Source organism: Oncorhynchus clarkii, chromosome 7 (genome assembly GCF_045791955.1).
Source record: "Oncorhynchus clarkii lewisi isolate Uvic-CL-2024 chromosome 7, UVic_Ocla_1.0, whole genome shotgun sequence".
Lineage (NCBI taxonomy): Eukaryota > Metazoa > Chordata > Actinopteri > Salmoniformes > Salmonidae > Oncorhynchus > Oncorhynchus clarkii.
In genome coordinates, this window is record NC_092153.1 from 39,311,579 (window position 1) to 39,338,432 (window position 26,854).

Sequence of the window (26,854 nt, forward strand, 5' to 3'; positions counted from 1 at the left end):
AAATCTGCACACTGCTCTTGCTCGTATAATTTATTTTATTCAGAATGTGCGTGTCAGCCTTTTGGTCATTGTCAGAGCTTTCGGTTGAAAAGTGAAGGCCATAAGGCAGGCGCATACATTTGAATAAAATAAGTGATCCGAGGAGCAGTGTATAGGTTTCTCTTTCCTTTGATGTTAGCTACCTCAAGACGCACTTTGTAGAGGATTTGATTGTCGCTTTATAAAGATGTTCCATTATACTGACATATTAATTGAAACAAAAGTTCATCCATTATTTCACCACAAGTGGTATTGTAGTCTAACATTGCTTGTACATATCTCGGTTGTTATTGAATCCACAGACACTGTTCAAAGAATTATATTCTCGCTGTGATGTTTCTAAAGAACTAGCAGGGATTAGTGAATGAGCTTGATGGCACAGTTTACTGAAACACTGAGCCTGGAGCTGTGTCTCTCTCTTCAATGGAAATACACCACGGAGTCTTAATGAAAGTGGTTTAGAAGTACTAATTGGGAAGCCCTGACTCTAGAGAATAGTTGCTACAGTGATTGAGCAATATGAATGCCTGCTGGCTATTCCAAAATGCAGAATTCAGACAACTAAATGATACTGTGGCAAAAGTGTATGTTCTTCCATTTGCATGGCAAGTACTAGCCAAGCAAGCACAGGGTTGACGTAGTGCCATTCACCTATTAAAAAGGAGATATGAAACATATATCACATTTGACAAGACTTGGAAAATAATGGCAAAGTTTTGCATTGCCACCATGGTAACCATAGGTAATATCAGGTATACAATAAAATGCAAATTCATTACTTAAAAATCATACAATGTGATTTTCTGGATTTTTGTTTTAGATTCCGTCTCTCACAGTTGAAGTGTACCTATGATTAAAAAAATACAGACCTCTACATGCGTTGTAAGTAGGAAACACTGCTGATTTTGCAGGTTATCAAATACTTGTTCTCCCCACTGTATGTTGACTCATATATCATGTTGCCCCCAGAACTACTGTATGCTCAGTGGTTTATTATTAGGTACACCTATCTTTTGCCTCCAGAACAGCCTGAATTCTTCAGGGCATGGAAACATTGCTCAATTTGTATCAATGGACCTAACGTGTGCCAGAAAAACATTGCCCACACCATTACACCACCGCCACCAGCCTGCACCGTTGACACCATGCAGGATGGAGCCATGGAATCACGCTGCTTACACCAAATCCTGACCCGGATTCGGTGGACCAGGCAATGTTTTTTCACTCCTCAATTGTCCCGTGTTGGTGATCATGTGTCCACTGGAGCCCCTTCTTGTTTTTAGCTGATAGGAGTAGAATCCGGTGTGGTCATCTGCTGCAATAGCACATCTGTGACAATAACCGATGAATTGTGCATTCTGAGATGCCGCTCTGCACACCACTGTTGTGCTGTGCCAATATTTGCCTGTTTGTGGCCCACGTATTAGCTTGAACAATTCTTGCCGTTCTCCTTCGACCTCTCATCAATGAGCTGCCGCTAACTGGATCTTTTTTGTTTGTCCCACCATTCTCGGTAAACCCTAGACCCTGCCGTGTGTGAAAATCCCAGGAGGCCGGCCGTTTCTAAGATGCTGGAACCGGCGCGAATAGCAACGACGATCATACCACGCTCAAAGTCACTTAGGTCACTAGTTTTGCCCATTCTAACATTCAATCAAACAGTAACTGAATGTCTCGATGCTTGTCTGCCTGTTTTATATAGCACGCCACAGCCACGTGACTCACTGGCTATAGGAGAGAAACATTTTCGTGAACGAGGTGGTGTACCTAATAAACTGAGTGTATATATCAGTAAGCCCTTTAATAAACCTACATGACGATAATATTGTTGTCTGAAATACAGGTTTTGCCACAGATGTTGAATTACTCTCCATTAGGCAATCAGTTTCATTTGCAGGGAAAGAGATATATGGAAAGTACACTGATATGATCACATTGTGGGCTCTTTAACAAACCTAACACAAAGGTAAATCTTAGCAATTGCTGTAGCGTCAGAGGTTAGAGGGTGTGTCCGATGTGGTTTGGCAATTTTCACAACTGTAATTATGGGAGCCGTAGTGGTGGTGGTGCAAAATGGTTGGGTTTTGATGAATAAATAAGTTGTGGGTGTATCGAGGCTAGGCCCCTCACCTGCCAATCCGAACTTGCTCCGGGGCTAAATACAGTGTGTTCAGAAAGTATTCACACCCCTTGACTTTTTCCACATTTTGTTGTGTTACAAAGTGGGATTATAATGTATATAAATTGTAATTTTTTGTCAATCATTTACACAAACTACTCTAAGGTCAAAGTGGAAGAAAAATTTTACAATTTGTAAAAAATTATAAATTGAAAAATAAAACACCAATATACTCTACATTTATTAGATAAGTATTCAAACTCCTGAGTCAATACATGTTAGAATCACATTTGACAGCGATTACAGCTGTGAGTCTTTCTGGGTAAGTCTCTAAGAGCTTTCTACAACTGGATTGTGCATCATTTGCCCATTTATTCTTTTCAAATTTCTTCAAGCTCTCTCTAGGTGTCGGGATCATTGCTAGACAACCATTTTCAGGTCTTGACATAGATTTTTGAGCAGATTTAATTAAAAACTAACTCAGCCACATTCACTGTCTTCTTGGTAAGCAACCCCAGTGTAGATTTGGTATTGTGCTTTAGGTTATTGTCCTGCTGAAAGGGGAATTCATCTCCCAGTGTCTGGTGAAAAGCAGACTGAACCAAGTTTTCCTCTAGGATTTTGCCTGTGCTTAGTTCTATTCCATTTCTTTTTTATCCTGAAAAACTCTCCAGTCCTTAACTATTGCAAGCATACCTATAACATGATGCAGCCACCACAATGCTTAAAAATATGGAGAGTTGTACTCAGTAATGTGTTGTATTGGATTTGCCCCAAACAACCTAAAACGTTGTATTCAGGACAAAAGGGAATTGCTTTGCCACATTTTTTTGCAGTATTACTTTAGTGCCTTGTTGCAAACAGGATACAAGTTTTAGAATATTTGTATTCTCTACAGGTTTCCTTCTTTCCACTCTGTCAATTAGGTTAGTATTGTGGAGTAACTACAAACCTCAGTTTTCTCCCATCACAGTCATTAAACTCTGTAACTGTTTTAAAGTCACCATTGGCGTCCCAATCCCTGAGCGGTTTCCTTCCTCTCCAGCAACTGAGTTAGGAAGGACGCCTGTGTCTTTGTAGTGACTGGGTGTATTGATACACTATCCAAATTGTTATTAATAATCACCATGCTCAAAGAGATATTCAATGTCTGCTTTGTTTACCCATCTACCAACAGGTACCCTTCTTAGAGAGGCATTGGAAAACCCCCCTGGTCTTTGTGGTTGAAGCTGTGTTATAAATTCACTGAGGGACCTGAGTAATTGTATGTGTGGGGTACAGAAATCAGGTAGTCATTCAAAAATCATGTTAGCTCTATTATTGCACTCTATTAGTGAGTCCATGCAACTTATTATATGACTTTTTAAGAAAATCTAGTCCTGAACTTATTTAGGCATGACATAACAAAGGGGTTGAAGACATTTCAGCTTTTCATTTTTATTAATTTGTAAAAATTTATAAAAACATAATTCTACTTTGACATTATGGGGTATTGTGTGTTGGCCAGTGATAAAACAAATGTAAATATAATCCATTTTAAATTCAGGCTGTAACACAACATAATGTGGAAAAGGTCAAGGGGTGTGAATATTTTCTGAAGGCACTGTATAGTGGTTGCTTCAAGTTGTGTATTTACAGTATTTTATGTATTTTGTCATCAACTCCAATTTCAATGTTAGTTTGTTAAATAGCCAGCTTCATATTTTGCTAAATATTTTGAACATGTTTGCAGTCCACATTGTTCTAATTGTATTGCTTCAATATGGAAATACATTGTTAAACATAGGCTATAGCATTCACACTGATTTAGGGGCTAGAACTACTGCAAATTGCAGTCTGGACATGGACATGTCAAACGTAGTCCTTAAGCAAGATTATACTCACTAGACTATTGATAAGGAATGAAAAGACAGTGTATAATTATAATCAAATTCTAATATAAATGAAACAACTTGTTTTTAAATAGGCTTTCTCTAAATGCAGGTTGACATTTGTTGGGAGTCTTGTCCTTGAGGCCGAACTGGGCGATTTTCCGCTAGAAGGGCTAGCTGCAAAGTCAAAATTGAATATATTGTAAAAATACATGAAAACAAAAATTAGCTTTTTGGTCTTAATTTAAAATTAGGGTTAGTCATTAGGGTTAACAGTGTGGTTAAGGTTAGGGATAAATTTAAAATCTGATTTTATGACTTTGTGGATGTGTTAGCTAGTGACCATTCTGCAGAGCTGCCTCCAGAACAAGATTCATGATGAAAAACGCTAACCTTCTGTCTAAATACAGTTCCAGGCACCATAATTGCTCCCTATGGGCGTATAATACAGACAGGGCAACTTAGACTATGGAGGGTTTTACGCACATCCCAAACTTTTCTCTACAGCTGGATAAAGATCCAATATGAAGAAAAAGGGGGAATGTCCACTCACTGTTATACTGCTCCCAAATGTAATGTCTTATGTAAAATGGTTCCATGATGTTTATATTTGCACTCCAGAAATAGCAGATGAAATGGCATTGCATTTGAGCGATGTACGTTCTCGTCATAAACCCATGGACGGTTAATCTTTCTAATAAGTTAGATTTTTTTATATTGTTTTTAAATAAAATTAAATGAATGACAATCTGTTTTTCAAACCAACGACAATATGTATAAATAGGATCGGGTCAGAAGCATAATATCATAAATTGCTTTTCTCGTTCCATGGCACTATGTGCAAACGTAGGCCTAAATGTCTTTACGCGGAACTTCCCATGAGCACTTCATGAACTTGTCACTTTTGCACTTATTTTTAAGGACACACCTAAAGTATTGCCACCCTTCCCACCTCAGCGCAAGCGAGGTGTTGTTAGACAAGTAAATTGCCGAACCTAGCGTTAGGGACAGTGTAAACTTGACAACATTGCAAACTAACGTGCGTTTTACACTTGCGCCGCCTTAGCGCCAGACAAAAATAGAGCCCTCAGTCTCACTGCTCTTGTATCTAGAGCTGTCAGAAAATGATATATGTAATTTTACAGATAATGACCAGAGGTCACTCAGTTTGGGGTCCCTCAGAGACAAGCCTAACATGGGTTATTCATGCCCAACTTACTCATTAAAACTTTTTCAAACCTTTCTCACTGTCTCCCTTACTCATTTAAAAACCCAGTAGAAAACATGAATCTGGAGTCTCTTTTCATGGAGGGGGCAGATGTTAACGTATTGAGATGGAAGATGGGGAAGATAGGAGTACTCCCACACATTTCCTTTTTGTCCCCTATACCAAGGGCTCCCAAACTTTTTTGCTTCGTGACGCACCAATTGAATTGTCTTTTGAGTCACGAACCCCCATAAGGTTTTAGCAGTGAAAAGACATACACAGACCAAAGAATAAGTAAAAAATATCATCCTGGCAGCAGAGAGGACAGCTTGCCGTTTCAAAACTAATCTCCTGCAATTCCACACATCCTGCCATGGAGCTGATTATTTTTTTTATTTTTTATTTTTTTATTATTATATATATTTTTTTTAAAGCAAATTTCATGCCATTCTATTAATTTTGCCTTAGAGCTGAGATATAAAATATATATATGTTTTTAAGCTAATTTATTACAATTCTACACATTCTGACATGGCTAATGCTGTGTTCTCAAACATTATAACAACATCAATGGGGGCCTGATTGTCTAGCTTTTATTTTGTTGATTGTAAGTTCTCAAAGATTATAGGCTATTATTGAAACATTCTGTACATTGGTCCATTATCTGTTCTAAATACTTTCTAAGTTTACACTGAAAGTGTTTTTCTTAAATGTATCTTTTCTTTTTTTTTTTGCAATGCACTAATAATGTCAACCCGCGACCCACCTGGACCCCTTCCGCGACCCACAAGTGGTGTACTATAAACTCCCATGCCAAATCGAACTTCTCTCCTCCCCTTTATAGTGGTATAATCCACACTTATTGTGATGTGCATCCCCAGCCAGGCTTTTTGTAGAAAGAGAGGGACTTGTTTTGATCTGTTTATCACACGAGCATGAAGTGTTGGCAGACCGTCTAGTGACAAAGTTGTTTTAGGCCCCGTATCGTTAAAAGCAAGAGGCTTTGATATGTTGCCATGAGAAGCTAGATGATTTGGCCCAATGCCTTTAGGGCTCATGCCAGTCGCCCCTCATGCCAGTCAGCCCATCCCGGCTTCTGCTCTGGCAGACTGGCACTGCTGAACACTGTGGCTCTTCACTGTTCGCATGGTTTGCCAAGCATGGTTTGCTCTAGTCTATTAAAATCTGTACACGGCACAACAGCCATGGACTGTATATTTTGTATTCTGTTTTGACAGGCAACCAATCTCTTTGTGATATAACATGCATTGGATGTTGCAATTAGTAAACCCACAAGAGATTATCATAAGAGGGTATGGGACTGGGATTGTTAAATTGGAGTTGAGATTGACTAGGTGTTACAACCAGAAGCAGTCAGGGACCAATCAGAATCTTGCCGTTGCTATGCACGGTACTACAGACATGGAGCTTTGAAGCTCCTTTCTTGTTTGTGTTCAGATTCTGAATTTTAGTCTGCTCTCCAGCACAATTGTTTAATTATTTTTTTTTTTTTCATTAATCACATTATCTGAACCTGGTTTGTCTGAAGACAAGCTAAGACAAGGGAAGTGGTTATCATTTGATGAGCTTTGTTCCATCTCAAGACTTCAATCAAGGGATTGGATTACAACATCTCTCTATCGGTTTGTTCTTGGCCTCACGTTTACTGCATTGGTGGCTATTGCTTAGCTTGTTTAACAATTGGCTAATCTAAAAGGGGTTCAGCAGGCAGCATAGTGAAATGTACAGTGTCGTTGGACAGGTCACATTGACTCCATTGGGCCCCAGAGGGTTTCCTGCGGGTCAAGATGTTGTGTGACATACTGGGTGTCGAACACAGGTCTTATGCAAGAGTGCTGAACCTGCTGGGCTAAAAACCTAGGCCTTAGCTCAGGGAGCAAACACAAGTCTTCCCATCTCAGACAAAGTTGCTCGTCACGTGAGTGTGGTTCAACCGATCCACCTCTGTTACCGTGGACAGTACCTACCACATTCTACAGTGTATCCTAACGACCATGTCTGAGTGAACCTGCATGAGACACATCTTCTCTTTCATCCAACAACAACAGCTTAGCTTACAGTATACTGTATCGCACAGCACCTCTCTCTCTATCTGGTTCCCTCCTTGTCAACTCCTGAAGTGGGATGGGGGCCCTCTGGAGTGGTACAACAGTAGCTCCTCAGGTCTCCTGAGCCTCGCTGGCAGCCTACTTTTGCCTGTAACCTAGTTTAGAAGCTTTTTTAAAAGGCCAGCATGGGAACCCAGGGAAGCTGTTCATCTCTTTTCTCCCCGTTCACCGAGATGAGGGGAGGTGGGAGGTTGAAGAGAGCATTTTTAATTCAAACTGAAATAGTGGTAGAGGGGGGTGGGGAGGGACAGGTGACTGGACAAGCCAGGTGTGGATTGGACAGCGGTCTGTCTCACCCCTGGACAAAGGGGGACATGACATGGGTCACTAATACTGGAGTACATTAAAGTAAATAACAATTGCATCGTCCCAGTCACTGCCTCCGCACTGTGGCTGCCTTCGGATTGTCTCATTTAGTATTCGCTCACTCCAGACACAATGTAGATTATTAAGGTGACTTTTTTCACATTTTGTTACCTTACAGCCTTATTCTATAATTGATTTAATTGTTGTTTTTCTCACCAAACTACACACAATAACCCATAATGACAAAGCAAAAACAGGTTTTAGAAATTGTTGAATATTTGTAAGATAAAACGGAAATGTAACATTTAAATAGATATTCAGACCCTTTACTCAGTACTTTGTTGAAGCACTTTGTTGAAGTCTTCTTGGGTATGACGTGACAAACTTGGCACACCTGTATTTGGGGAGTTCTCCCATTCATCTCTGCAGATCCTCTCAAGCTCTGTCAGGTTGGATGGGGAGTGTCGCTGCACAGCTATTTTCAGGTTTCTCAAGAGATGTTCGATCGGGTTCAATTCCAGGCTCTGGCTGAGACACTCAAGGACATTCAGAGACTTGTCCTGAAGCCACTCTTGCGTTGTCTTGGCTTTAAATTCGTTGTCCTGTTGGAAGGTGAACCTTGGCCCCAGTCTGAAGTCCTGAGTGCTCTGGAGCAGGTTTTCATCAAGGATCTCTCTGTACTTTGCTTTGTTCATCTTTCCCTCGATCCTGACAAGTCTCCCAGTCCCTGCAGCTGAAAAACATCCCCACAGCATGATGGTGCCAGGTTTCCTCCAGACGTGACGCTTGGCATTCAGGCCAAATAGTTCAATCTTGGTTTGATCAGACCAGGGAATCTTGTTTCTCATGGTATGAGTCTTTAGGTACTTTTTGGCAAACTCCAAGTGGGCCTTACTGAGGAGTGGCTTCCATCTGGCCACCACCAGGCCTTATTGGTGAAGTGCTGCAGAGATGGTTGTCCTTCTGGAAAGTTTTCCCATCTCCACAGAGGAACTCTGGAGCTCTGTCAGAGTGACCATCGGGTTCTTGGTCACCTCCCTGACTAAGGCCCTTCTCCCCCGATTGCTCAGTTTGGCCGGGCGGTCAGCTCTAGGAAGAGTCTTGGTGGTTCCAAACTTCTTCCATTTAAGAATGATGGAGGCCACTGTGTTCTTTGGGACCTTCAATGCTGCAAGTATTTGTTGGTACCCTTCCCCAGATCTGTGCCTCAACACGATTTGCTCTACAGACAATAACTTCAACCTCATGGCTTGGTTTTTGCTTTGACATGCACTGTCAACTGTGGGACCTTTTATAGACAGGTGTGTGCCTTTCCCAATCATGTCCAATCAATTGAGTTTACTACAGGTGGACTCCAATCAAGTTGTAAAATTACTCAAGGATGATCAGTGGAAACAAGATGCACCTGAGCTCAGTTTCGAGTCTCATAGCAAAGGGTTTGAATACTTATGTAAATAGGGTATTTATTTATTGTATTTTTATGTTTACAATAATTTCGAAAAACCTGTTTTCCGCTTTGCCATTATGAGGTATTGTGTCTAGATTGATGAGTACTTTTCTTTTTGTAAATACATTTTAGAATAAGGCTGTAACGAACACCAGAACACCATGGCCCATTCTTGTTAGTATCCGTCTGCCCCACCATCTGCAGCAGACACAGGACCCTGATCACTGACCTGCATTCTCGACAGCCTCAAACCTCTATCTACATCTAACAGCCACCTGTCCCAAACACCTACCTGCAACTTTACCCAGGTTCCTAGCCACTGTCCCAGCCCACGTCTCTGGATGCCGGTGGACTGAGGTGACCTAAAACTTCCAGTTGTAGGGAGTTAAACAAGTTTTGCCCCCATCTATTTCAAATTCTGGAGATGGTTTCTCAGAGAGATGTTTGTACTAGTCAAGAGACATTCTTGTGAGTGAGTCTGGATCAGAGTGTCCAACTGATATGGGTGGTGTCATCCTCTTACAACATGATTCATTTCCCTTTTCAAGTGAGCAGGTAAAGACGTCATCTTTAAATGTCTGGGTGGAGTATCCCGTCTAATAGTTCAATGGGGACACTATTTATCAGCACAGTGTGTGGCCAAGCCAGGTCAAGCTGCTAGATTATCCCATTAGACAGAGAAAGGCAGAACAGGACAAGCTGTCTCTTAATTGCCATGTTTTCATTTCTCCCCCTACTTCCCCTGACGCAACTCTGACTGAGGAAAGTCCCCCGTTTTTAATTACTTATGGTTCACTGTCCCATCGTGTTGCGGAGAGATTCAAACTGTCGTCGATTTGTATGGTACAAGTCTTTCGATAAAAGATAAAGATTAGAACCGGGGAGGAAAGAAGAGAAACGGAGAATAGAAACTAATTAGTTATGAGTTCAATCATCTGGAGCAATTAGGAGTTGTCTTGTTCAGTATTAGTCCCACCAGATAATACACTGATTAAGTGATATGTACCACACTGACTTAGTCCCATTAGATAGCGCACTGCACTGATTTACCCTGGATAAGTCCGAGGAAGAGTGTCCTATGACAGTCTAATGAATTATCATTGGGATAATGTGTGTTTTCTGTAGGCCTTTAGATGGGCATGTACATGAATGAGGATGATAAAAGAATGGTATATGGAAATTGACATGTTAGGCTTTTTGTGGTTGAAAGTTATAAGGATTCTGAGGTAACAAGTGATTAAAGAGGAGACAGACGATGTTTTTCACAAGCCAAAATTATGGCACATATGCCAATAATCTAAGTAAATAGAAGCAGGTGCATGATGATGTATCAAGTAGCCAGGCATTCTGCCAATAGCCCAGCTAATGTTTAAAATGGTAATGAGCTAGATGTTTCTGGCTGTGTGTGGATCCTGTGACCTGCACAGCGCCATGAGATGACTGACAATGATGAAGAATTTGTATTCAAATCCTAATTAGCCAAACTTTTTTTTGTTCTTCTATTGAGCCATTGTCCTGCCTCGAGGGGCTACACCGCACTGCCTTGTGGGACAGTAGTTGCTATGCATTGATGATAAATGCATCCCATTTATAGTCAGTGAAACATTTGATAGTGTATAATGCTTTTCCTTGATACTGTTATACATAGTCATTACACCAACAGACAAACTCAGCAAAAAAGGAAATGTCCATTTTTCAGGACCATGTCTTTCAAAGATAATTCGTAAAAATCCAAATAACTTCACAGATCTTCATTGTTAAAGGGTTTAAACACTGGTTTCCATGCTTGTTCAATGAACCATAAACAATTAATGAACATTCACCTGTGGAGTGGTCGTTAAGACACTAACAGCTGACAGACGGTAGACAATTAAGGTCACAGTTATGAAAACGTAGGACACTAAAGAGGCCTTTCTACTGACTCTGAAAAACACCAAAAGAAAGATGCCCAGGGTCCCTGCTCATCTGTGTGAAGGGAGACAGGACGGACAGCTGATCGTCCTTGCAGTGGCAGACCACGTGTAACAACACCTGCACAGGATTGGTACATCTGAACATCACACAACAACTGCCCGAGTTAGACCAGGAATGCACAATCCCTCCATCAGTGCTCAGACTGTCCTCAATAGGCTGAAAGAGGCTGGACTGAGAGCTTGTAGGCCTGTTGTTAGGCAGATCCTCACCAGACATCACCGGCAACAATGTCTTCTATGGGCACAAACCCACCGTCGCTGGACCAGACAGGACTGGCAAAAAGTGCTCTTCACTGATGAGTCACGTTTTCGTCTCACCAGGGGTGATGGTTGGATTCGCGTTTATGGTTGAAGGAATGAGCGTTACACTGAGGCCTGTACTCTGGAGCTGGATGGATTTGGAGGTGGAGGGTCTGTCATGGTCTGGGGTGGTGTGTCATTGCATCATCGGACTGAGCTTGTTGTTATTGCAGGCAATATCAACACTGTGCATTACAGGGAAGACATCCTCCTCCCTCCTGTGGTACCCTTCCTGCAGGCTCATCCTGACATGACCCTACGGCATGACAGTGCTACCAGCCATACAGGAATGTCAGTGTTCTGCCATGGCCAGCGAAGAGCCCACACCAGATACTGACTGTTGCTGTTACTTTTGATTTTGACCCCCCCCCCCCCCTTTGTACAGAGACACATTATTCCATTTCCGTTAGTCACATCTGTGAAACTTGTTCAGTTTGTCTCAGTTGTTGAATCTTGTTTTGTTCATACAAATATTTACACATGTCAAGTTTTCAGAAAATAAACGCAGTTGACAGTGAGAGGACGTTTCTTTTTTTTGCTGAGTTTACTATAGTTCAGTCCACCACCCAGTCATGTTATTCCATTGCATTAAGAGAAGGCAGTAGCACCAATAGTGCATGGTTCAGCACCGACACGCATTGCTCCTGGGCGTACCCTGGCACGGCATTTCTGGAGCACTGCTCAGAGTAAAACAAAAGACAAATATACATTTCCATCACATTCTCTGAAAACCATGTTCCATTACCTTGGCTGATTGCATAGCTGACAATGTCAATGAATACGGTGTGACAGCATGCCTTCCAATTTGATGGGGGGGAAACTCCGTTAAGGAGCTGGTGCAGCATTGGTATTGGATTGGAATAGAACAGAGTATAAGCTTTAGCTCAGCAAGCCGACAGAGTCTTGTGGTAAGTTAACAACCCAGGATTGATACCCAGTTGTTTCTGTAGTGCCCTTGGCCTTGACTCATACAGTTGATGTTTGTTAGCTTTTGGGACATAGAGAGGGAGGTCAAACGGAACTAGAAAACTTGTGTTGACTTCTATAGCTAAAACCTATAGGATTCAGCTTTAGCTTAGCTCTTGGGACACACCAATGACCTGTGTTTGATACCTGGTTGGTTACAATACACAGACCTCCAGTGTCTCTTGCTTTACCCTACAGCGGAGCTGTCCTTGGTGCTCACTGCTGACCCACACACAGCTGTGTTACATTGGCCACTAATTTAGCAAGGCTGTTTTTGGAGCCCACTTAGGTTGTGATGAATGAGTCTGGCTCCCAAAGGTGAAAGAGTTGCACACATCCTAATATCCCCCACATGATGTAATAATAGATACACACAAGGTCCTGTTCTGTGTGTTTTTCCTCTGTTTGCTGTTCTCATCCATCCCCTCATCCCTCTCCTCCTCCTCTGCTGAATTGAAAGGAGAGATTTTACGGTGGGGTGGAGACGATTAGCACGTAACCTGTAATTCCCCTAGGGTCGTCTTTCACTTATAGCTTGTTCACTTTGTTGATGGTCGTTTAGTGGACTAGATTGGTTTCTGTGTTGGCAGTACCTTGAGGAGTGAAAAAGGAACCAATAAGAAAAACGCTGTGGGGGAGTTTTGTTTGACCTGTTCTAGGCTACTCTGGGGTGGAGCTTCAATTTTGAGGGGCCCCCAAGAACGTTTATCATACCATTGAAAAAAAGTGTCACAAGCAGAATAAAATTAGATTATACATTTAATGTTGTTGATTGCTATATTTAATTTCGAAAAGAGGTATTTTGGCATTTATAAGTGATTTATTTCTGCATTTGTTTAACACTAGACAAGCCTGGCCACAACGGACCCCCATTAAAGCTAATGAGACTTTTGGATTGTCAACATTCTCACAGTCTAATAAATCCAATTCACATTTGCTATTGCAAAAATAATAATTTAATTGTGTTTATGAAGGTCTTAGGTAGCATCAGACTATGAAAGAAAATGTATGTTAAAGAACACAGTAGCATAGTTTATGTAACTGTAGTCCAGTTGTCACCAATCTTTTCTGAGTAAAGATCACTTTCGCAATAAAAAGGCAACCCGAGATCTACCCCTCAGATTCTTTTACCTAATAATAAAAAACTGTTCTGTATGAATTGTTTTTTTTGTGCAGTAGGCAGGCCTAATACATTATCCCAGTATATTGGCTACTGTATTTGTGTCATGACTGTCCTGTGAGGATCCAAATGGGTCAGATCAGCTTGGCAATGGATGACTTCAACCAGACCCTCTCTCACCCACAGCAGGGGAGAAGGGGGGAGGGACTGGTGGGGGGTTGACAGCTCACACCCTGTTGTAAATCAAGGCATTAAGCATCCCTCTCCAAAATTAACACAGGAATGTGCCTTTGTCTTACACAGATATTTTCCTGCCGAAACTCTAACATGTTCTAAAGCGAATACTGGAACAATATTTCTAATATAGAACGTGGGGAATGGGCAGAGGTGACCTAAAAGAACACTAATGTCATATGGGTTGTTATTTTGTGGTGTCATTAAAAATGTTTTAAAGGAAATGCTTGAAAAGTATACCCACTACATGTATGAAGTTTCCATCCTATGAAATATGAACGATTATGAAAGTGTTTTTGTTAAGCGAGGGATGTGATCTTAGAAACTATCAGAGGAAATTGTTTCTATAACTTTGTACAAGTAAGTAGTCACCGCCCCCTTGAGTGAGGTCAGAGAGCGTGTCAGCCTCACGAATCCCCCCTTTTGAAGAACTGCATAAAATGATGGTTTAAGAATTAACATACAGTGCCTTGCGAAAGTATTCGGCCCCCTTGAACTTTGCGACCTTTTGCCACATTTCAGGCTTCAAACATAAAGATATAAAACTGTATTTTTTTGTGAAGAATCAACAACAAGTGGGACACAATCATGAAGTGGAACGACATTTATTGGATATTTCAAACTTTTTTAACAAATCAAAAAATGAAAAATTGGGCGTGCAAAATTATTCAGCCCCCTTAAGTTAATACTTTGTAGCGCCACCTTTTGCTGCGATTACAGCTGTAAGTCGCTTGGGGTATGTCTCTATCAGTTTTGCACATCGAGAGACTGACATTTTTTTCCATTCCTCCTTGCAAAACAGTTCGAGCTCAGTGAGGTTGGATGGAGAGCATTTGTGAACAGCAGTTTTCAGTTCTTTCCACAGATTCTCGGTTGGATTCAGGTCTGGACTTTGACTTGGCCATTCTAACACCTGGATATGTTTATTTTTGAACCATTCCATTGTAGATTTTGCTTTATGTTTTGGATCATTGTCTTGTTGGAAGACAAATCTCCGTCCCAGTCTCAGGTCTTTTGCAGACTCCATCAGGTTTTCTTCCAAAATGGTCCTGTATTTGGCTCCATCCATCTTCCCATCAATTTTAACCATCTTCCCTGTCCCTGCTGAAGAAAAGCAGGCCCAAACCATGATGCTGCCACCACCATGTTTGACAGTGGGGATGGTGTGTTCAGGGTGATGAGCTGTGTTGCTTTTACGCCAACCATAACGTTTTGCATTGTTGCCAAAAAGTTCCATTTTGGTTTAATCTGACCAGAGCACCTTCTTCCACATGTTTGGTGTGTCTCCCAGGTGGCTTGTGGCAAACTTTAAACAACACTTTTTTATGGATATCTTTAAGAAATGGCTTTCTTCTTGCCACTCTTCCATAAAGGCCAGATTTGTGCAATATACGACTGATTGTTGTCCTATGGACAGAGTCTCCCACCTCAGCTGTAGATCTCTGCAGTTCATCCAGAGTGATCATGGGCCTCTTGGCTGCATCTCTGATCAGTCTTCTCCTTGTATGAGCTGAAAGTTTAGAGGGACGGCCAGGTCTTGGTAGATTTGCAGTGGTCTGATACTCCTTCCATTTCAATATTATCGCTTGCACAGTGCTCCTTGGGATGTTTAAAGCTTGGGAAATCTTTTTGTATCCAAATCCGGCTTTAAACTTCTTCACAACAGTATCTCGGACCTGCCTGGTGTGTTCCTTGTTCTTCATGATGCTCTCTGCGCTTTTAACGGACCTCTGAGACTATCACAGTGCAGGTGCATTTATACGGAGACTTGATTACACACAGGTGGATTGTATTTATCATCATTAGTCATTTAGGTCAACATTGGATCATTCAGAGATCCTCACTGAACTTCTGGAGAGAGTTTGCTGCACTGAAAGTAAAGGGGCTGAATAATTTTGCACGGCCAATTTTCCAGTTTTTGATTTGTTAAAAAAGTTTGAAATATCCAATAAATGTCGTTCCACTTCATGATTGTGTCCCACTTGTTGTTGATTTTTCACAAAAAAATACAGTTTTATATCTTTATATTTGAAGCCTGAAATGTGGCAAAAGGTCGCAAAGTTCAAGGGGGCCGAATACTTTCGCAAGGCACTGTATAAGTCCAGAAAGGTGTCGAGCTGCAGCTCACGTCCAAAGTGGTTTAAACTCTGAAATCTCAACACAAGAGAGATGATAATCACCTCCCGGACAATCACTGGTATGGCTGATTAGCTGTCCTAAGTAAAGTATTTAGTAAATCATATTTAAGTGGCACCATTCTGCTACTCTTCTCAAATCACTTTTTGTATGCTACTTTCATCAACCCACTGAGAACCATTGACATGGCTGGCTACCCTATCTTCAAAGAATCATCTTCCAGAGCGAGTGGAAGCAGAGTGAGCTCTGTAGTCCTGTGTAGTCCTGTTTAGGACTACAGGACGGGTCACCGGATCCCGGGCGAAAGCAGAGGAGAGCAACAGTAGAAGAGAAGGTGGAGACCTATTTTGGACAATCAGAGCCTTACAAGCGTGCTGCGGAAAGGCCCAACACCCTTTCTAAGAAGATCGGCGTCGCCGGCCTTCTAGCTGCTACCGAACATGCTGCTAGAAAACAACCTTCACTCATCAACCCAGACTTGCCTTGTCATCATTACACACACCTGGTTCCAATCCCCACTCTATCACTGTATATATATATATACTCCCACTGTCATTGGTCTTTGATGGTCATTGTAAATGTTGCTTGTTTTCCTGAGAGGAATCTCTCCTACTATTTCCTGAGTACTATTATTATTAGTACTAGTATTATTTTGCACTTTGGGTTTCGTCCAACTTTTGTATATATAGTCCTTTAATAAACTCATTAGTTCTAAACCTGCAACTGCCTACTCCTTTCTACACTTGTGACAGAATGACCGACCCAAGAGAACAGGAAGCAGCTTCACCACCACCTTCTCAGCTCCCCGCGGTCGTTCCAGCCACCCCACCACCATCTACATCACCCGGTCCGATCAGCAACATCCACCTGGCTCTCCCGGAGCGGTTTGACGGCACCCCAGCTCAGTGTAGGGGGTTTCTCCAGCAGTGTAACCTCCATCTTGCCTGTCATGCCGTGACGATCTCGGGGGTGACAGGCCAGGCTCTGGAGTGTGCGCACGCCATCTGGGAGAGGGACGGTCCAGAAGTGCAGTCCTATGAGCGCTTCACCCAACTCTTCCGTGCCGTTTTCGACCACCCTACAGAGTGCCGAGAGGGAGGTGAGCTTCCCCTCAGTCTACGCCAGGGGTTCAGGACAGCGTCTGAGTACGCTCTGGATTTCCGGACGGTGGCGGCATCCACTGGCTGGAATGACCAGGCCCTGTTGATACTGGCAGTCCAGACCGAGGTAGTCTTTCGCGTGAGGACCTCACGCTGGACCAGCTCATCGCCATGGCCATCTGCCTGGAAAATCTACTGCGTCCCCATTGTCGCCCATCCCGGGGGTTCGGGTCTCTCCCAGGAACCTCCAGCGAGACTAACTCCATTGGGGGGGACAACGCACCTTCCCCCAGAGGAGCGTCAATATCGCCATCAACAGTGTCTCTGCTCCTACTGCGGGGAATCTGACCACCCCTGGAACACCTGTCCCAGAAGGAGAACCAGGCGAGGAAGCGACAGGCCAAGGAGCGCTCCTCTTTGCTCACCCAGCCCGTCCTCTTTCCTGTCACCTTCCCGGACTATCCTGACCCCCCACTGAGGTCTTCCCTAGTGTACACAGGCTCTGCAGGCAATTTCCTAGACCGGTCAGTGGCCTTATCATTACGCATTCCACTAGTCCCTTTACAACCCCCTATCCCAGTCCATGCCCAAGACATCTGTCCCCTAGGAACAGGACTGGTGTGCCAGACCACGATTCCCATTTCCCTCACAGTGGCTCACAACCACCATGAACGCATCACTTCCTCATCTTAGACTCTCCTGCACACCCCGTAGTTCAAGGTTTCCCCTGGTTACAGTTGCACAACCCCAGGATATCGTGGACAGAGAGGAGGTTGTTGGGTTGGTCACAGGAGTGTCAGTGTCTGTCCATCTGTGCCACCTCCGTGGAAAGTCCGGACCAGGCCACCCACGTCCCTAAGCTGGAGGAATACACATACAGGTGTTTTTTTTAGAAGGCTCATTCCACCTGCCTGCCCCCTCATCGCTCATGGGACTACACTATCGACATACTGCCTGGTTCCACCCTCCCACGAGGGCATGCAAAGACCAAAGCCATGGAGTCTACGCCCAGGAGGCGCAGGCCCAAGGATCCTCCGTTCGTCCACCTCTCCGCCCCTGTATCGATTACCGGACACTGAATAAGGCACCTGTTAAATTGTTATCCCCTGCTTCTCATACCCACTGTGATCGAACAGATGCACGGTGCTCAGTACTTTACCAAATTAGATTTACGCAATGCCTACAACCTGCTGCGCATCAGAGAGGGGGATGAATGGAAGACCGCCTTCAGCACCAGCACCGGGCACTACGAATACAGGGTAATGCCCTACAGCCTGACAAATGCACCCTCTGTTTCAACCCTTCATTTACATGGTGTTTAGAGATATGTTGGGTCGCTGTGTAGTGGTGTACATAGACGACATCTTGGTGTACTCCACTACATGTGAGCAACATGTCTCTCGTGTCAGGTCCATGTTGGAGAGGCTGATAGGGTATCACCTGTACGCCAAGGCGGAGAAGTGTCTTTTCTTCCAGCAGGCGGTCTCCTTCCTGGGCTATCGGATATCCACCGCAGGAGTGGAGATGGAAGAACAGAGGGTTAGTGCAGTATGGTCATGGCCTGTTCCATCCAACATAAAGTCAGCACAGCACTTCCTAGGTTTTGCCATCTATTTCAGGCACTTCATTAGGGGTTTCGGCACCATGGGGGCCCCTCTCACCTCCCTCCTGATGGGAAGTTCTAGACTGAGGAGGCCGAAGCCTTCCATGCGCTCAAGGAACATTTTACGAACGCACCTGTTCTGGCTCATCCTGACTCGTCTCTGCCATTCTTCGTGGAGGTGGACGTCTCCGAGGTTGAAGTAGAGGCTGTTCTCTCCCAACGCACTGGATCATCGCCTAAACTCTGTCCATGCGCCTTCTACTCACGGAAGCTGTCTCCCGCTGAGCGGAATTACGACGTGGGTGACTGAGTTGCTGGCCGTCAAGAAGGCGCTGAAAACATGACTGCTGCTCTACACCCATTCCTTGATTGGACGGACCACCAGAACCTAGAGTATATTCGAGCAGCGAAGAGGCTGAACCCGCATCAGGCCAGGTGGGCCCTATTCTTTGCCAGGTTTGGCTTTACGCTCTCCTACCAGCCGGGATCTAAGAACGTCAAGGCCGATGCATTGTCCCGGGTGCATGACACAGAGGATCGGAGGGAGAAAGTGACACCCATTATTCCCCTGTCCCGCATTGTGGCTGCTGTCGTGTGGAATGTAGACGCTGACATCCGTCGAGCACTGAGACAGGAGGCCTCATCTGCCCACTGTCCCAAGGGGCATACCTACGTGCCCTCTGTGTGGGACCATCTCCTCGCCTGGGCACAAACAACACCTGTGTCGGGGCCCCCGGGTATAGCCCATACTATCGGCTGTCTCTCCGCCAGTACTGGTGGCCCACCTTGGCCCAGGACATCCGGGTTTATGTCTCTCCCTGCTCCACCTGCGCACAGAGCAAGAGACCGAGACACCTCCCCTATGGCAAACTCCACCCGCTGCCAGTTCCACAACAACCCTGTTCCCATCTCTCTGTGGACTTTGTCACAGACCTTCCCCCCTCAGCGGGGCACACCACCATCCTGGTTGTTGTGGACCGGTTTTCCTCTGCCTGGTCTCCCTACGGCTATGCAGACCGCAGGGGGCTCTTCTCTCACATCTTCCGGCACTACAGTATCCCGAAAGACATTGTGTCTGACCGTGGTCCTTAGTTCACCTGTTGTGTCTGGAAGGCCTTCATGGAATGACTGGGGGTCACAGTCAGCCTCACCTCCGGTACCGTCCCCAATCAAATGGGCAGGTGGAAAGGGCAAATCAGGAACTTCCACAGGCGTCGTCCCGACCGACCCGCACTGCATCTTCGGGGTCGTCCCCAAGGTCGGCGGCACCCCACTGCTGGAGCAGCGCATCAGGGTGAGGGTACTGTCACACCAGCCTTTGCTTTGGCTCCCCCTCCTGTCTAGCTCAGGCGTTCGGCGTTGCCGGCCTTCAAGCTGCTGCCGAACCTGCTGCTGGCAAGCGCCCTTCACTCATCAACCCCAGACTTGTCTCGTCATTACACACACCTGGTTCCAATCCCCACTCTTATGACTTTATATATACTCCCTCTGTCATTTGTCTTTGTCGGTAATTGTAAATGTTGCTTGTTTTCCTGAGAGGAATCTCCTACTATTTCCTGAGTACTTTATCATTTAGCATTTTGGGTTTCGTCCTGTTTTTGTATATATAGTGCTTTAATAATCTCAGTAGTTCTAAACCTATGACTACCTCCTGCCTACTCCTCTCTACACTTGTGACATGAGAGTAGTTTCTAAATGTCCCAAAGTATTATGTCTCTGTCCCTCTCTGATTAAAATGTTGACTGTTTTATGGATGTGATAGGTAAAGACATTTTTGGCGTTTAATTCGGGAGATGGTAACTCTTTAAACAACAACTGTCGTTTTGCCCCAATTCCTAATGTGTTAATTGTTACATGATTCATTTAAATCGGGTAACAATTAAACATAGTTAGTTTATAAGATAAATAAGTCATCAGATTAATGAAAGTAAAGTCACGACACATGCTTGGCCTGCCAATATTGTTCTTCTCGGGCCAACATTATATTTCAAAACTCAAGCTTTGATATCAAAATAGGTCATCAGTTGGTGTAGCACTTGCGAGGCACAGCTGAGTATAATTTGCAAATAATTATCTTTTTATTTTTACAAGACTGATGGTACCTGCATTTGATGGTCATGGTGTTCAGGTCGGAAAATTGGGGCTCTAGAAAAATGCCAGCGTTTCCGACTTGGAATTCCGTGTTGGATGATCGTTCAAAACTGTTTTTCCCAGTCGGATCTCGTTTTTTTGCGTGTTCCCAGTTGTCTTGAACGCACTGAAGTCGGAGATGTCAGAGTTCCTAGTTCCCAATTGTTTTGAACACACTGCATTAGTCTCAGCCGACGGAGAGAGAGAGCAGGAGAGAGTCAGTCTCTTGTGGTCCCTGCTCTCTCCTTCCTTTCCTCCGGTGAGACTGACCAGAGAGAGGAGGCATCGTCTTCCACCTGATGGCTACACTTTAGTCTCACTGCATCCGCATCTGCATCAAACACAAATTCATGTTGTTCCTTTGACCATAGAAAGTGAAATATTCCTGAATATTAAAATAGACATGACAAGCTGCTATGTTTGGTGATTGACTAGGAATGCCTTGAAGATCGCGATCGACCGGTTCGTGACCACTGTTGTAGGCTCTATGTACAAACGAAAAAACACTAAACCCCAGAATTCAAGTATTCCATCACAAAGATCATTCATTATTAATTAATTAAGGGCAGGTCTTAAGGAACATTATGATTTTAAGAAAATGCATTTCAAAAGAATGGAATGGTGTATTTGGAGTTTAAATACACTGTATTACTGTGCTTTGAGGGTAGCGAGTGCAGGTGCATGCAGCACATGGAATTATTGTAATTCTGCCAAAAAGTTCGATTTTGAAATAGACCTCAAGGGGTCATTTTTAAGAGGCGATTGGCAAGTATAGGCGATTTGCCTTTGTGTCAATTCCAAGCGGCGCTGTTCATCAGGTTCTTCATATAGGTCTACAATTTAACAATTGCTAATATTCTCATCATCAGACTGTCAATTTAATCTTGTCTTCAGGCTAACGCATGTTACCGCTGTGCGGGAGCTTCATGAGTTTTTTGTTGTTAGAAGCAGACCTACAGTGGGTATCGTAAGTATTCAACCCCCGTGGATTTCTTCCCATTTCATTGTGCTACTAAGTGGGATTCAAATTGATTTAATAGGCCCTTTTATCAACGATCTACAGAAAAACTAATGTCAGTGGAAGAAGGATTCTAGCATAATTTTAAGATGAATGAAAAATAAACATTGCATTTATGTCATTTAGCAGATGCTCTTATCCAGAGTGACTTACATTTAGTGCATTCATCTTAAAATAGCTAGGTGGGATGACCACATATCTCAGGCATAGCTACTTTTTTGAGGAAAAATGGCCTTACTATCAGCAAAGTGCTATTTGGGGGGGATGAATTAAGTGCGAGTGTTAGTTCACAAATGGCTTTTTTGGGGGGGGGGATTATTTAAGATACTCTTTGAAGTGGTAGGGAAGGTTGAACACCAGGCGAGGTGCGATGTACTATGTAGATAAGTTGCAGGAACCACAAGGCAAATCCACTATCCTGCTTCTCGTAGGCCCGTGAAACTCAACCAATTGTGTGAGGGGTGGGAATGTGTTGATTTCTCAATTCCCTTCTCTGGCCCATTTGTATTGGCCAGTTCAATGGGGAGAAATGTCTCAGTCCCTGGAAAAAAACTTTGAGCTATCCAGGAGCACGAGTAAAATGTTAAACCAGCATCAGGAAATTGAGTTTATCATAGTACATGTGGGATTCAGATCAAGAGAGAGCAGCAGTGTTCTCTGGGGGGGATCCAAGTCACCATCGGGGCCAAAAAGTATAGGGACAGTAGGGCAACAGGCTGAGATGAACTCTGCGTTCTTAACCGCAAATCGGCAGTTCCAAACACTGCCTGAGACCATGAATTCCACAGGGGTTGAGCGCGCAGGTTACACTAAATTAGAAGGGTTGCAGCCAAGGGTTGGGGAGCGTCTGTAAAGCCTACAGGGAGAGGAGCGAACAGGTATAAAGAAACACACATAGATTTCAAAGTTACAAAAGATCATCTGAAACTAACTAGGTAAGATACTCAACAGAGTGGTCTGGAGCCTTCCTCTCTTTCCTTCCTCGAACTCGACAGAACAATTTGACAGAACAGTCTTTGTTTCTGCGACGAGACCGCCAGTGACATGGCCGCCTCTGACATGGCCACCGATGAAAAAACGGGAGACTGAAGTACTAACATTAATTGCTAATTGTCTAGCAGAGGTGAAGAGCACACCGCCAGGTACTAATTGCTGATTGCCTAGGAGAGGGAAAAACTCCCCCTCCAATACAGCCACTGATTGCCAAAACAGCAGTCACAAAATGCCCTTTCCCTTAATCCTGGTTCATGTGTCAACAATCAACTGCAAGGTATGAGCAGTCAGCAGATCACACAACAAGTAGGTTACTCAGAAGACAGTCAGCACTTCGAGTATATGGCCCTAGCTAGCAAAAAGACAGTACTAGATAACAACAGATTAAGACAAAAATTATACTTCTGGAGAAATCAGGAGTCCTCTAGCTATAGATTGAAGCACACTGAGATGGAGCCAACCTGCCCTTCTTAATACTTTTTTTTTTCTTCGAAAAGCCTTATCTTTGACATATAAGTGGGGGCTTTCTCCTTGAGGAAACCTACTGGACAAATACTAAAAGAGCATTTTTTTCATAACCTGTAGGTAGGTATGACTAGTCTGAATGAATAGTTTAGAGTTTCTGCTTTTTTCTATAACCTGTAAGGAACACAATATGTGGTCTATACTTGGAATGTAGGTTTCTCACTCATGGGTGACATAAATTGATGTGGTATTAAATGTAATACTGTAGTATTACTATCATTAAAAAATGCTAGTGTTTTAGCGAACACTAGTTTTTTGCGGAAATTACTGTAGTATTTACTACGAAATTCTATAATAAATACTACACATGATCATGATTTCTTTGTGGGTAAACTATGTCACAAAGGTCAAGAACAGACAGTGATAATTTCTTCACCCGCACATTTGGATTATATCTTTGCTTTGTCGAAAGTACATTCTTATTATTTCAATCCTTTCACATGTTCCAATTCTTTAACGATGTCACGACTTCCGCCGAAGTTGGTTCCTCTCCTTGTTCGGTGTCACCGGTCTTCTAGCCATCATCAATCCACTTTACATTTTCCATTTGTTTTGTCTTGTCTTCCCACACACCTGGTTTCAATTCCATCATTACATGTTGTGTATTTAACCCTCTGACCCCCCCCATGTCCTGGTCCGGAATTGTTTATTGTAAGTGCATGTGCACATTTATCTGGTGTGCGACGGGTTTTGTACCCATTCATTGATTGTTCTGTTTCCGGTGGTTTTTATTATTAAACTGCTCCGTTGTAAACACAGTTTTTGATCTCCTGCGCCTGACTTCTTTGCCGCCAGTACGTACCCCTTACAAATGATGAAAGCCCTTTATTTCGGTGATTATTATTTTCAAGCAACTGATATAATCAAGATTATGTTAATTTCATGTAGACAGATCTGCTATTTGTTTCTGGAAAATCTATTACAGAGGGCTTGCAGTTTCATCACAAATCACCTACTGTAGCAACCGCACCAGGCGCCATGTTGGAAGACCAAAGTCTGGTGGAAGTTCTCCAATGGTCCACATGGCTGGCTGTGTTTTGCTACCATCGGAAACTTTTGGAAAATGACCACTTATTTCGTTTTTCCAAGGACCCAGAAAACGGAGGCATTAAGAGAACCTAATCAAGTAAGTAAATATATTTAGAAAATTATCAAAAACAATGTATTATTAGCTAGCTAGCTTGCTATAGAAACTTAGTCTGCAGGCTAACTCAAATGAGCTGCTAACCTAATTTTCGCTAGTTAGCTAACTTTACATACCGTATAGCTAGCTACGTGAATTAAATACCAACTGTTTGCTAACTTCATATTAGCTAGTTAGCTAGCTATCTTTATGTATCGTTGTAACTGAATGCATTTGTAGCTAGATAGCTAGCTAACAGCCATGGAATAGGGTGACATGATTAGCTAGCAGTTCCAGCTTTCAGAGGGAAGAGTAAACTACTCTGGATAGGGCAAGTACCTTTTGTGGGAGGACATTATGAACATATTCTTAAATTCCCATCCCTAGCGAGAAAAACTGAAGCCAGAAATGATACATGATATTCAGTGCTGTCTAATTTGAGTATAGTGCAGCCTGTTTCTTTTGGGATGTTTTCTGTCCTCTGATACAGAGAGCTGTAAAACCCTGTCTGCAGATGAAGAGGTACCAATGAATGTTCCAAGAGAACAAGGGTACATGGATTATATGTGTAGCTACATTTTGTGAACAAAAAAATAAGGTTTAAAAGTAACACATATAAACCTATTACAACTGGAGCAGACCAACCCCCCCTGGGTGTCCAGGCTTCTGTTCCAGCCCAGCACTAACACAACTGATTCAATGTAACAAACCTAATTAGTTAGTAATCAAGTGTGCTATTGCTGGGCTGGAACAGAAGTCTGCCCCCCCTCCCCCCCTGTAGAGCAGGAATCAGTGGAGCGAGGTTGGCCACCTTTGTTTTGGACTTTTTTTTTTGTTCACCTGAAATGATCCTTTAGTAATAATAGTCTTGTTAGTCAAATGTCTAACCTTTTACATACAAGTTATCTTACTTTTACACTTTTGGAAATGATGTGAAATAGTGTTGATTCTTTGAAGTGTTTTAACTTGTTTTAATTGTGAACTATTATTCAAGATGAACTTGTGTCGATGTTGATTAATCATAGATCACAATCCTGCATTAAAGAGAGGAAGGGAATCTGTCTCTAATTTGTCGGTTTCTGTGTTGTATTCTCAAATGAACATGACATTTTTGTTCAGTCATGAGCTCTCCAATTAGTGTTATTTGATTGTCACTATTTTTCAGGCTATCAGCCATGTGAACCCATTTTGCAGCTGATGCAGCCATAGGCCTACAGCAATGGGTTCCATCTCCAGTCCTTGAGTACCCCCAACAGCACACATTTTAGTTGTAGCCCCGGACAAACAGACCTGATTCAACTCAGAGGGCCTAATGATTAGTTGGCAAGTTGATTCAGGTGTGTTTGTCCGGTGCTACAATAAACTGTACTGTTGGGGGTACTCGAGGACCGGAGTTGGGAACCACTGGCCTACAATATGATGGCATTAGGCTTATGGACAATTGCAATGCAGCCTTGACATTGTGCATCTGAAGCAGAGAATAGCTTAACTCACACATCGTTTACATAGTGTTCAGCTATATGTTCTCAATTTTAAAAACGATACCAGCAGATAATGTATATGAGGCTAATCCTTTTATACTGGATTTTGTACATGCCTTGTGTTGACATGAAAGGATTTAGTGCAAATCCAATCCTTGTAATCTAGGTGGTGAAAAGTATGGAAGCAGGAGATGACGGAATCCTTATCTTAAAACATACACACAACTACTACCACCAAGTTCAATACCAGATACTTTTCTCCCAAAAGGTCTGATTGGTACTTGGATGTGCTACTGTAATAATGAAGATGGTTTGCCTCAGACTACCACAACAATTACATCGTCTATGCTAAATGTGTTTAAATTGTAAAAGAAAGAAAATAGTTGGGCTATAAAAAAAATACAGCTTTTTCGATGGAGCTAGGCAAGGCAGAGATGACAAAATACTTTTCTTTTCACCGTACAACAATATAGCATATTATTAAAGTACAGTATGTTTACAACATCATAAACAATAGTATGTTACACGTTCCAAAATTACATTCGATGTATTCATATGGTTTAAAAGGGGCATTTTTGTCACGGCGAGAAGGTGAAGGTGCTCTCTACACAAATGACACAACAGAATCATTTAGGTTGACCAAAGCACAGCATACAGTATGAAAACCAAATTGTACAACTGAGGGATGTCTCCTTTCATATCTGGAAAAGGACGAAGTAGAAGTGATGCTGCAGCATTGCTCATCTTCACAGTGGGAATCCAGTTGACATGGATGTCTTGATAAGAGGTCAGCTGGTTGAACCTACAGTAGGACATAAAACAAATGAAAAGCACTCCTGATGTTAGAACATCACTTCCTCAGGTCACCTACACCATCAGGGCACTTAAGTGTTCGGTTGTGTTTCATTTCATTCATTCATTCATTCACATAAAGATTACATCTAGGTTAAGGTTAGGAAAAGGGTTAGGGTTATCTAAAATGCTATTTAAAAAAAAGACTTTACGTTAATTTGACAAAAGCTTGATCCCTTTTA

At 42.9% G+C, this 26,854-nt stretch overlaps 1 protein-coding gene and 1 non-coding gene across 2 annotated transcripts in view; one reads left to right on the forward strand and one right to left on the reverse strand.

Moving 5' to 3' along the window:
- Positions 1-26,854, forward strand: part of LOC139414228 (A-type voltage-gated potassium channel KCND3-like) — a 115,573-nt gene that overhangs the window by 63,763 nt on the left and 24,956 nt on the right. The gene's annotated exons all lie outside the window — the stretch shown is intronic.
- LOC139414508 (U7 small nuclear RNA) lies at positions 23,210-23,264 on the reverse strand. The gene has a single exon (XR_011634885.1). It is a non-coding gene; the product is annotated as a U7 small nuclear RNA (small nuclear RNA).